Source organism: Cryptotermes secundus, unplaced genomic scaffold (genome assembly GCF_002891405.2).
Source record: "Cryptotermes secundus unplaced genomic scaffold, Csec_1.0 scaffold159, whole genome shotgun sequence".
NCBI classification, from domain to species: domain Eukaryota; kingdom Metazoa; phylum Arthropoda; class Insecta; order Blattodea; family Kalotermitidae; genus Cryptotermes; species Cryptotermes secundus.
This window is the reverse complement of record NW_019725416.1, coordinates 2,189,050-2,200,648: the sequence shown is the minus strand read 5'-3', so window position 1 is coordinate 2,200,648 and position 11,599 is coordinate 2,189,050. Positions and strand designations below refer to the sequence as shown.

The window sequence follows — 11,599 nt, the reverse complement described above, 5'->3', positions numbered from 1 at the left end:
AATACCAGGAATTAATTAAATAATTTTCCTGGGGAATAAAGCGCGGCGGGCGCGTAGGGCTGACAATCTTACCGCCGTCTTTGAGCCGATTGTCTAGAAAATGTGGGAGCCTCAACGTCTCACAACCCTATGGGCCTTCACGGCCTGTTACAGGAATAGCTTTAATTTTTTTTTACTTTACTTATGTTACATATACAATTCCTTTGACTGTCTTATTTTACTACTTACAGATCAGTATTTTCATTTAAAATCCAAAACATTTTTCATATGCAATTCCTATAAGAATGCAAGAAATAAGTATTAGGAAAAGCATCTTTCACTTTACTGCTTTGAAAAATGCGATTCTGGATTATACGTGCATTCTGTAAATGCTACACTTTGCACCTTCAATTGTTCTTCCGCAACGAATATTGTATTTTCGATAGCATGTTTTGCCAGAGAAACGGCTTAAAATTATTTTGTTAACTGATCTAATCTGTAAACTTTGTAGACAAAATGTAGAATCGGTTGAAATATAATTCTTAGGACACTAAAATAATGCACGAAACTACATAAAATATCTAATCATTGTATGAGGTCAGAACTGGGAATGTACTTGTATGTTAACTGGGAAAACACAAGCAAATAAAACTGATGGGTTACAACATGCAGAAAGAATGGAAGATATAAATTCTATAAATTCACCCTGGACTGCAGACCGATGACGAGAAGCGAGGCAAATGGGGAGAGAGTTGAGTGGAGGAGTCACGAAGATCTTTGCTTTGAAGTTGATGACGATGATAACAATGAACTATTTTCAACTGAAGGAAAAATTCGGAAACAAAAAATGAACAAAAACCATAAAATAATTACAGCTAATATGACGATATTAAAACAGATCTTGTAAAGGAACTTATTTCTACGAAATCTCATCACAATTTCGAGGATGTTGTTAAGCTACGTTTCAAATAAAATGGGCTGCTTTTGTCCGAAATGGAAATACGTGTTAGGAGCTCAAATGAAACTGTCTTTCCTGAAAGCCGTTATCACTTAAGATGGGGCTCTCTTATCTGCAAAGAAGTTAGGGTAACACAGCAATGACCGTGTAATGAGAGAGAACTCCATTGCCAGAACTGGAATTGGATGGTTCTTTTCAGGAAGAGAGTTTTGTAAGGTTTTTTTATATTACAATGTCGTTAAAACAGAATGTAGATATGATGACTTAAGTCCTACCAGTTAAGCGCTCCTCTTGTTAGTATGTTATAATTCCACGTGTTACTGCAGGGTCTGTGAATTTCTGTGCTGTCGGTACTAACAAAATTTTACTCTGGATAAGTTTGAAGCTGGAATATGGCGCCGTATAGATCTTGTGTGAACCGACGTTTGGAAGTAACGTATCACTTCCATCTTCAGGGTAGAAAAAATCCGCGAGCGAGGAACCAGCTTAAGCAGACACCTTCTCAAGCTGATTCCTCGCTCGCGGATTTTTCTCTCCTGAAGATGGAGGCGATCCGTTCCTCCGAAACGTCGGTTCACACAAGATGTATATGGCGCCACATCCCAGAACACGGCATTCTTCATATTCACCTCCGTGAAAAACTCATATCTTACATACTGCATAAGTTTGTTTCAGTTATTATAGAAAATACATTATTTGATAGTACAAAGAATCGAACATAGAAGAAGAAATTATTTAACCAAATATTCCTCCAAAGGGATACAGGAAAGCTCGCCTAACATCTTAAATGAATTTTTCTGGCTTTCACTTTAGGGACACGGTTAATGAAAATGTACAGTATAACTGGCGCTAACAAATTAGATAGGTTTATGAAGAATGTTTTTATAATTTATGGTCTATTTTTTATTAATTCCTTTGTGTAACATGTTTGTAAAAAATAACAATCATCGTACTGATTTCATTAAATAATAATTACAGCAATATATTTCACTGTCATTAGCAGACGGCTGCAGTATGCATAAAGAGAACATTTTTGCATAACACAATAGTTGTGTAATTATATGTAAATTATGCTTGCCAATATCTTACTATATGAATCAAATTAGGTACACAATAGAATTAAACTAGTCAACATAACTGCATAAATAAATTAAATAGATTAAAAATGTAATATTTTAAACTAAGAGAAAATCAGTAGCTCTTACTACACAATAGGCGGATAAACAAACACCCGTCTCTATGCGACGGTCGATGTATTGTTGAACTATAACAACGGAAAATTGTTTTCTATATGGTCCGTGCCAAGATGTTATAAGCAGGACAGTTTAAAGAAATATCGGGTTACCCGTGTCGAATACCTCCACCGTGACACTGCGAGTCGTAAGAGGCGAAGAAAAAGGAAGTCTCAAATCTTAGACAGTAAAATATGATCGCGAGGCCTAAGGTACTCGGACCCGAGAAAGACTGCGCTGGCAAGGACCAACAGCATATACAAAAGACAGATCCGTCCTCTCGTCAGAGAGGGCGCCCCACAAAAGCAAGACCGTAACTGTCAAACAGTAATAAATATCTGGTCATTAGTCTCACATAGGGCTCGACATCAAGACCTACTGACTCACTGACCGTCAGTCGAAACCTGACTTTAACTTTGAAATATCTGGTCATAAGCCCCAGATTTGGCTCGACACCAACACTGACTTAGTGTATGATCGTCAGTCCCAATGTGACTTCGACTTTGACAACGAACTAGTTGTTGGGAAGAGTTGTCAGGAGTTCAGTTGAGCGAAATGACGTGAAGTCGCTGTAAGGTAAGTGGGAGTTCAGTTGTCAGTTGAAAGCTTGCCAGACTGGGACCCATAACATTGAGCTGTCAGTTGACAAGAGTTCTTCACGGGCTGCTATGACAAGAGGACCTGAGTGAGGGAAACTGAAGAATCTCCCTCGATAGAAGCCGTTGCCTGGAAACGGCTAGTGGAGAATGTAATATTCTGAGGACACTAGTCTGTGTTGTGTCAGTGATCTGTAAAGGATAGTTTCGAGTGGTGTATGCAAGTGGTCAGTAAATCCATTTCATCTAAACCATTTCCCGTCTATAGTCACATTTAAAATTGTGATAATACTAATTTAGTTAAAATCAGTTTGATTACAATGTTTTGTTATTATGCCTCCTGAAAATTTGAGGTGAATATCTGAGGACGCGTCATCACAATTTGCCATATAATGCCCACACAACATTATCAGTTACTTAAACGCTTTGCCACACTGACAAATCTGTTTTAAAAATCCATATACGTATTTTAAAAGTACCTAGTTAGCTCAAAAGAGAGAACTGAGGTATGAAATCTCTCACGCCTTATGCATTTCCATAACGCAAATTTAATACAGCGCAGAATAATAAAACATTCAGTACAGGCATCTAGTTCCGATATGGTAGACAACGGCCTATTGACTGTTCACCAGTTTGTAATTAAGTAATGTCCTAACAGTCATAGCGCAGTGCTTAATTAATTAAGCGCGAGTGAAAATGTACCTCTTTCTTCCTTGCTTCAACTGTTTGTGACATTTCATTGTTTTGAGGCAGTTTGAGAATATTCTACTGACCAAAAAGAGTATTGTACAGAACTGTAAGGTATCTTATTTTGGACTCTTCATTGTCTGGTGTATATAAGAAAAAACCACAACGTTTCAGTGATCCAGTGATTGAGACTAGCTCTTTCTAACGGGCCCAACTGAGTAGGTCTATCTTGCCCCATCCACCTGAGGACGGAGACAGATCCAATCTCCGAAACGTTGTGGTTTTTTGTCATATATACCAGACGATGGATAGAGTCCAAAATAAACCTTACACTTCTGTACAGCATACACTATTGTCAGAATCCTTTCTAGTCTATTAAAAGGAGTATTGTATAAGGTCTTACATTATTGTTTCTATTCTGATGAAAACCGTTGCATAATTCGCAGCTTCCTTCATTGTATTCTGTGTTCTTGTCGCTGTTCATGAATAAATGCGAATAAAATAAAACAAATAAATATGTATGAATTAAAATATTAAATTGAATTATAAAATTTCATTTTTATTCCTAGATTGCAATTTCATTAGTTCATTCTCATTAAATAGTGTCCTAAATAGATCCTCGATCTAGTTAATGATAAGGAAGTCCAGTGGTATGGCCACAGCCATAAGAATAATATATATGTGTACAGACTAGCGAGTAACGGTTTAAAAATAGCCTTTCTGCATGAACGCAGCGATATGATACATATTGTCGGTAGTATTGTTGGTCTCACATGCTACACTCAACGTCTAGACAAGGCTGTTCAAACACTAACATTTCCAAAGTGTATTCAAGAGGTATTCGGTTCGAATCTCAGCCGGGAAGCAGACTGTCTTCACCGAAGAATATTGTGGTCTGTCCAGAAAAATGTCGGGATAGAAGATCTACCTCAAGTGGGCCAAGGCCACTTCCTTCGAAGTCCATTTCAGTTCATTATTATCCCACTATTCGACACTGTCTAACCCAAGATGTGAACGCCATAAATAAATAAATACATATATTTGTATCCGTCAGCACAACTCGTGCATGGATAGGCTAAACGCTAATTTCTTCATTCATATTTCGGCCATTACCAAGTATGCATATTTACTGGCTGCACTGTTTACTCCTTATAGTGGATATATTTTGTGATGTCAGTTTCACATATTGCTGGGCAATGTTACCATATAAATCCTTGTTAAAATATTACAAATCGTTAAGTTGCTAAAATATGTTGAAGTCTAAAGTTCATTTTTATAAAAATTGTGTTCCTTCCGCAGAAGCGCGTGTTTTTATTTCCATTTTAGATCATTTTGATGATGATGATGATGATTTTAGACGCAGATATGATTTTTCACAGATGGCTGGTGTGGATTTATTACACAGACGTGCTGGCTGTTTTCTTGTGGTGGGGTTCTGTGTTTTGGATATGTCAATCTTTTTTGGTCTGATCACACGTGTAAATTATGTTATTACTGTGTATATTTTAGATATCTTATTTTCGAAAACTGTGTCTATGTGAGCCCTTTCTCTTACCTTGACTGTACCGAATTGACGTGTAGTGTATCTATACAGAAGTTGCGCTGACGAAAGTGAACACAATTGTAAACACAACGCGACATGTTTCTACGATACAGCGTTTATAACAAGAGTCAAAGAAGAGTTTGTGTGAGCCCATGAACTTACAGCAAAACTGCTGTTATGTAATGCCCATATTAGGTTTAGTGTAACCAGCCTGAAAGGAAATGTATTACAAAATATGCGAAATTAAGGAGAAAAATATGCTACAGTAAAAAGGATCCAAAAGAGAACATTAACCTATATTGTATCTGTACACGTGCTGTGCTGACGTAAATAAATACAATTATAAATAAAACAAAACGTGGCGGTACGGTACAATCATCATCAACATCAGTAATCTGTCAGACGACAGGTCCACAGTCTCTTCCAAAACAATTCCTCCACTTAATGCGATCTAGAGCTTTCTTCTTCAAATGAGAATATCCTCTTCTGTCCCCAAGGTCTTCCAGCATCTTCTTACGTCTTCTTCCTCGTCTTCTTGTCACTTCTATCCGCCCCTCTATCTTTCCTTCAATAACTTCTTTTAGAAGGCAGTTTCTGCGTAAAACATGACCAATCCAATTAGCCTTCCGTTTTCTTATTTCGGTACAATATTAACAATAAACAAATAAATTAATGAAATGTTGGTAAGCCTAACCCAACTAAACAGAAATTGCTAACTTAACGACATACAAAATTAATGACAAGAGTGCAATATCCCTTTTTGAAAAAATAACAGTAATAATTTCGTGATATAATAATGAGTTTTACAATGCAATGTGCAAGGATGCATGCTGGTATTCCAAGCACGCAAAATATTATATGCCGAGAGATAATTCTGATTTCAATTCCGGAGAAACCCATTGGGGTTTTTGTGAATTGTCTCATGAAATAAGAAAAGAGAATAGTTTTAAAGTAGAATAACAAAAACAGATCCTTATTCTTCTGCAGTACTTTTCTGAATTACTCCCGTGACAGAAATGTCTCAAAGTTCTGAATGTTATCAGCCAAGATCCAAATTTCTTATGAATTTAGTTGTACAGAGCAGAATGTTCAGTGGTGTCCGTAATATCAGGAAAGTGAACACAAAATCATGTAATGGGTTATTGCTCGTCTTGGAAATATATATTGTACTTTAAAATAAATAATGTTCCACTTTCCATAATTTAATTTCTTTACAAAAAAAAGAAAACAATTCCTTGACGTGTAAACAGCAATAAATTTTATACACACACAAGACATATAGAAAGCTGAAATACGTAGTTTGGCGGCAGAAGAAGATATAAAACGTAAAAGTGAGTTCCTCGCTCATTCACGAAAACTCGGTCCACGGTCATAGTACCTTCGTCGTGTAAAATAAACTGCTGCTAGGTCATATAACTTCCAGGCGAAGCATTCCAACTGAGCATGTTTTTGTAGGGAATTTTGCCAACATTCTCGAAGTTTGTGCATTTTCTCCTGTCAACTTCCCTCTACGTTTTCCCCTCGATTCCTGTATACGTCGAGTTATCTGTGCCGTATTTAGTTAAATGTAACATTTGTAATCCATTAACACCATGTTAAGGATGTAACTATATTCTTGCCTAGCAAGTGATATTACGGATAACTTTCTTATAATCCTCAAATTAAATTTATTCATTAAGTGACATTACTTACACACTACAATATTTTCCAGTTATCGGATTACTGAACAAATTAGCCCAAGAAGATATTCTTTGAACTTCTATCAGAGATTAGTAGGAAGACTCGTTGTACTAGTACAAGAAACGTGTCTCTTGTTACAGAAAACTTAATTCGTTAAATTTAGAAATAAACGGAAACTATAAACAGTTTATTAAAAATAACAGAGCTGTTACCCACCATGGACCCTGTCAATACTCAGAAGGGCCCAGATCGCATTCCTGTAAATCAACGCTGACTACTTCTTGTATTTCATTAGATTATAGACTACACAAAATTCTTTATATTTCTTTTATTTATTTGAACTCAGAGAGTAAAAAGTTATATTCAGACACTTGGACATAAAGGTAAAGTTGTCCTTGTGCTTAACTAATTAAGCACTACGCCATGATAACGTATAGGGGAGTGGATATATAGATCCACATTTTCTTGACCTCGGCGCTAGTTGGAGGTGAGCGGTCAGCTTCACACCATTGCCGCTTTATCCCTACGGAAAGAGCCCCCCGGTACCCATTGGACAGGAGGCTGGGTGGGCCCCAGAGCCGGTCTGGACGACGTGGAGAATAGAAAATTCTTGACCCTACCGGGACTCGGCTGTCCAGCCCGTAGCCAGTCGCTATACCGACGGCGCTAGGACTTCATTTCCAAAAATTGCATTAAAATATAAGGAATAAAGTCCCACAGACTCCAGAGTAAAACTGTGGCTAATGTGATCCATCCTCGTCGCTGAATAAAGCCGATGTTCGAAAGTTATAACGTAAGTGACTCTAGCAAAATGAGCTTCTATTTTTGAAGTCCAATGAATTGTTGGTTCCGCGGGAGTGAAGCCCTATGTGCCTGAAACTACCCACTTATCTAATGACATGATTAATGGATGTATGGACTTACACCACCCCCAATCCAACACATTCCTTCACAGCGTGATAAATATATTCAGGGAAAAATCTGGCCCCTAACTTCTGGAGCTGTTGTGACGCCAAAATATTGTGAACTACTATTTTCAGGTTGGGAAATCAAAAAGCACGATTGCTGTTTTCGTAATAATATAAGTAAAAATATTTTTTTTTGTAGTTCGATGCTGCTCGGGTAATAAATTAATTTACTGGATACTTCTCCATTACATTATTAACAATTATATTAAATTAAATTAGAAATAAATCCATGACAAAGCTGTGTATTCGTATATATACATATGGTATATAACTTTAATTTATTTTCAGATCTATTAAATTACATTCGAGTAGTATTTTATTCAGGACATCAGATATGCTTTTAAGAATTATCATGATTTTCCTCAAAATATATTGTCTTGTGTTTATGGCTCCGTGACTTATATCAACGGGTTCTGGATTGGATGACTGAATTTATGAACGCCTTCTTTTGCAACATCTCTTAATCACAATCACAATCGCTAATCTACCCACTTCACAAATCACTAGAACACTGTCCATTCTCGTTCTGTTACTCCATTGTACTCCCTTGTAATCCACTATGTGTTCTCTTATAATCCCTAAGCACGGACCTCACGGAAAACACCTCCTTCTCTTATCAGTAATGCGTGTTTATTGATTCGTTATCCAGCAATGGATGTCCTGTTGTTGAGAGCGTGACTCTGGGAATGTGTTTACCGAGCCGTTGCTTAACAACAGACATATGCTTCACAATATAATGCACATAGCGGTGTAATACTGCATTAGCATAGTAGCCATATAACAAATTTGGGTATTTACATCCTGCAACGCCTCTACGAATCTCATTGAGAATGTGGCACTTACACCACAGAAGCAATAAGAAACCATTAAATATAAGTTCGTGGGAGACAAAACTGAGCTGTAGAATTTAACGTGACGTAAGTGAAATGTGCCTGGGAAAGACAGGTTAACAGGTTACAGGAGCGGAAGGAATGGTATAGTCTGTTCATGCCACAATAACTCCCTAGTCATTTAAGTGTTGTAACAGGTACCGAAGAGATTTGAAGTGACAGGAGGTTGGAGAAAACTGCATAATGAGGAGCTTCATAACATGTATTCTTCTCCCAGTATAATTAGAATGATCAAGTCAAGGAAGATGAGGTGGGCGGGGCATGTAGCACGAATGGGAAAGACGAGGAATGCGTATAGGATATTGGTGAGAAAGCCATAAGGAAAGAGACCACTGGGAAGACCAAGGTGTAGGTGGGTGGACAATATTAAAATGGATCTTAGAGAGATAGGATAGGATGGTATTGATTGGATTGATCTGACTCAGAATAGGGACCAGTGAATGGCTCTTGTGAACACGGTAATGAACCTTCGGGTTCCATAAAATGCTGGGAAATTCTTGAGTAGCTGCAGAATTGGTGGCTCCTCCAGATGGGCTAAGATCCATGAGTAAGTAAGTAAGTAAGTAACAGGTATAAATATTACTTTTCTAGGCGTACAGCCCTCACGGGCCATATAATGCTAGACCAAAGTGTAACAAAGTGTTCCAACTTTTGGGATATAACAACGTGCAGTCCATTGAAAGCCAACCGACGTATCGGAGGAAAACACCGCTTCCATCTTATGGGTCGAAAAATGAGCAAAGCAAGAAACTGGCGTGATGGTAGTTGGCAAGCAGACCAGAAGATAGAATCATAATCACCACTGTCAGAAGCTTAAATCCTACACAGTGTAACAATTAAATATGTATCTGACGATGGTCTTGTTTGACCGAAACATGTCATAGAGTAAGTGGCGATTTCTAGCAATAACCAGTGAAGCTGTAATGAAGGATATGAAACTCCTTCAATAGATTTATGCCACGAGAGTTTTAATATTTCAATAGAGCTACAAATTCTACGGAAGAAAAAACTCTGTAATTATTTGGCACTTAAATATCGGCAGAGTAATGATTGGAAAGGGGGCACACGGTAGCGTAGTTGGTTGAGGCATTACGCTACAAGCCGGAAGGTCACGGGATGGATTTCCCATTAGGGCATTGCATTTTTCAATTGGCCTAATCCTTCCAGTCGCACTCTTGCCCTGGGGTCGACTTAGCCTCTAACCGAATCTTCCGGGGGGTAAAGGGTGGCCGGCGCGTAAGGCGGACAACCTCACCGCCATCTGTGAGCCGGTTGTCTAGAAAATGTACTAACCTCGACGTCTCACAATCCTATGGGCCTCCACGGCCTGTTACAGAGATAGCTTCACAATGGTCGAAGAACGTTTAGTTATTCTTAGTATTCATATAAAATTTTCTTCTATAATAGTGTGTTACAATCCACGTAATTTTGTATGCAAAGAAAACTTACGCCCATCACTTCTAAATATCGTAAGTTTCCTTTATTGCTACAGAGCGTCTGGTTCTATTACGAAGTTATAGAGGCTTTGATGTAACTAATTCATCAAATCAGGAATACAGATGGACAGAGCATGTAGCAAGAATGGTAAAAGTGAAAATTGCGTTTAATAATTTCTTTCGGGAGTTATGAAGAGATGAAATTATTCGAGGATATCAGAGCTAATATGGGGGGACGGGTGTTATTAAGCTGTATGTGAAATAAATAGTGTGTGCTGCATGAACTGCATGTGCTGCAAACAGTCTGCTTTTACCGGTTCTCACGGTCTCTTCGCTTGCAGATTTCTTATATATTTTTTCTTCTACCCTGAAGATGGAGGCGATACGTTCCTCCGAAACGTCGGTTAACACCACATATACACGCTGCCAAATCCCAGAAAACTGCTTTCTTCAAAGAATGGATTGTTTCCAATTAATCTCTACTCATAGCTCAAATGGTTAGTAGCTGGCTTCCCATCGCGGCGGCACGGGTTCGATCCCGGGTCTGGTCAAGTGGGATTTGTGGTGGACAAAGTGGCGCTGGGGCAGGTTTTCTCCGTGTACTTCGGTTTCCCCTGCCAATCTTCATTCCACCAATTGCTCCACAATCACCCTCACCTATCATCTGGGGTTGGTACAATAGGCCAGAAGTGGCCGCAGTACAAGGGACTTAGTCCCACCCCACTAGCAATAAAAAAATAATCTCTACTCAAAAATTCAAGGTTGTAAGAGAAAATCCCGTGGATTTTGCAAGGGAATTTACCTACTACTGCTCTGCCCGGAGCCACGATATAGCAAGTTACATACAACGAGCGTGTGTCGTGAAAAGTGTGTTAATAATTTACATTAACCACAGCTGAACGCAACCGAACCAAAGTGAAGTTACAGACTGACGGGAGAAGAGTTATTTGCATTTATGACTTGCAATCCTAGGCTAAACTAGTAAGGACGGAAACAGTTCACATGAAACTAAGATCACACTGTTGCCCTTGGAATATGTCAGCTTGCCGTGTCTCGGGAAATGTTATATGGAAATATTATAAGGAACATGAAAAATTACAGGCCTTTCTGTGCTAAAATAATTAAGCACTACGCCATGAATGCATATGAGGAAGTGCAGGCATAGCTCCACCATGTTTTACTTCTGTACTAGACGGAGGTGAGTGGTCAGCTTTACAACCAGGGAAAGAGTCCCAGGGTACCCAAAGAATAAGAGGCTGTCTGTGCCCCAGGGCCGATTTGGACGATGTGAAGAAGAGAAAATATTTTCTCCCTGCCAGAAAATGGATTTTCGGCCGTCCAACCCGTAGCCCATCGCTATACCTACTGAGCTATCCAGGCTTCAATACGTGGAACTCAACATTTCAAATTAAGGATACACCCCAGACTTTAATTATTTTAAGTAAATATGCTATTTTCAGGAAAAATGGAAAATTACTTCATTCTCAATATATCTTCATGAAGTCAGAGAAAATTATGACTTGCCATTTGCAAGTACATACTACAGTGCTTACAGTTACGAAGATAAGTGCTGGATAGATCAAGATCTGCTGGATAGATCAAGATCTATAAAATTAACTGTATAGTGGGC

At 38.4% G+C, this 11,599-nt stretch overlaps 1 protein-coding gene across 1 annotated transcript in view; it reads right to left on the bottom strand.

The window, feature by feature from the left end:
- The window catches only part of LOC111863312 (protein unc-13 homolog B), a 777,834-nt gene that overhangs the window by 594,986 nt on the left and 171,249 nt on the right, over positions 1–11,599 (bottom strand). The window lies entirely within an intron of this gene.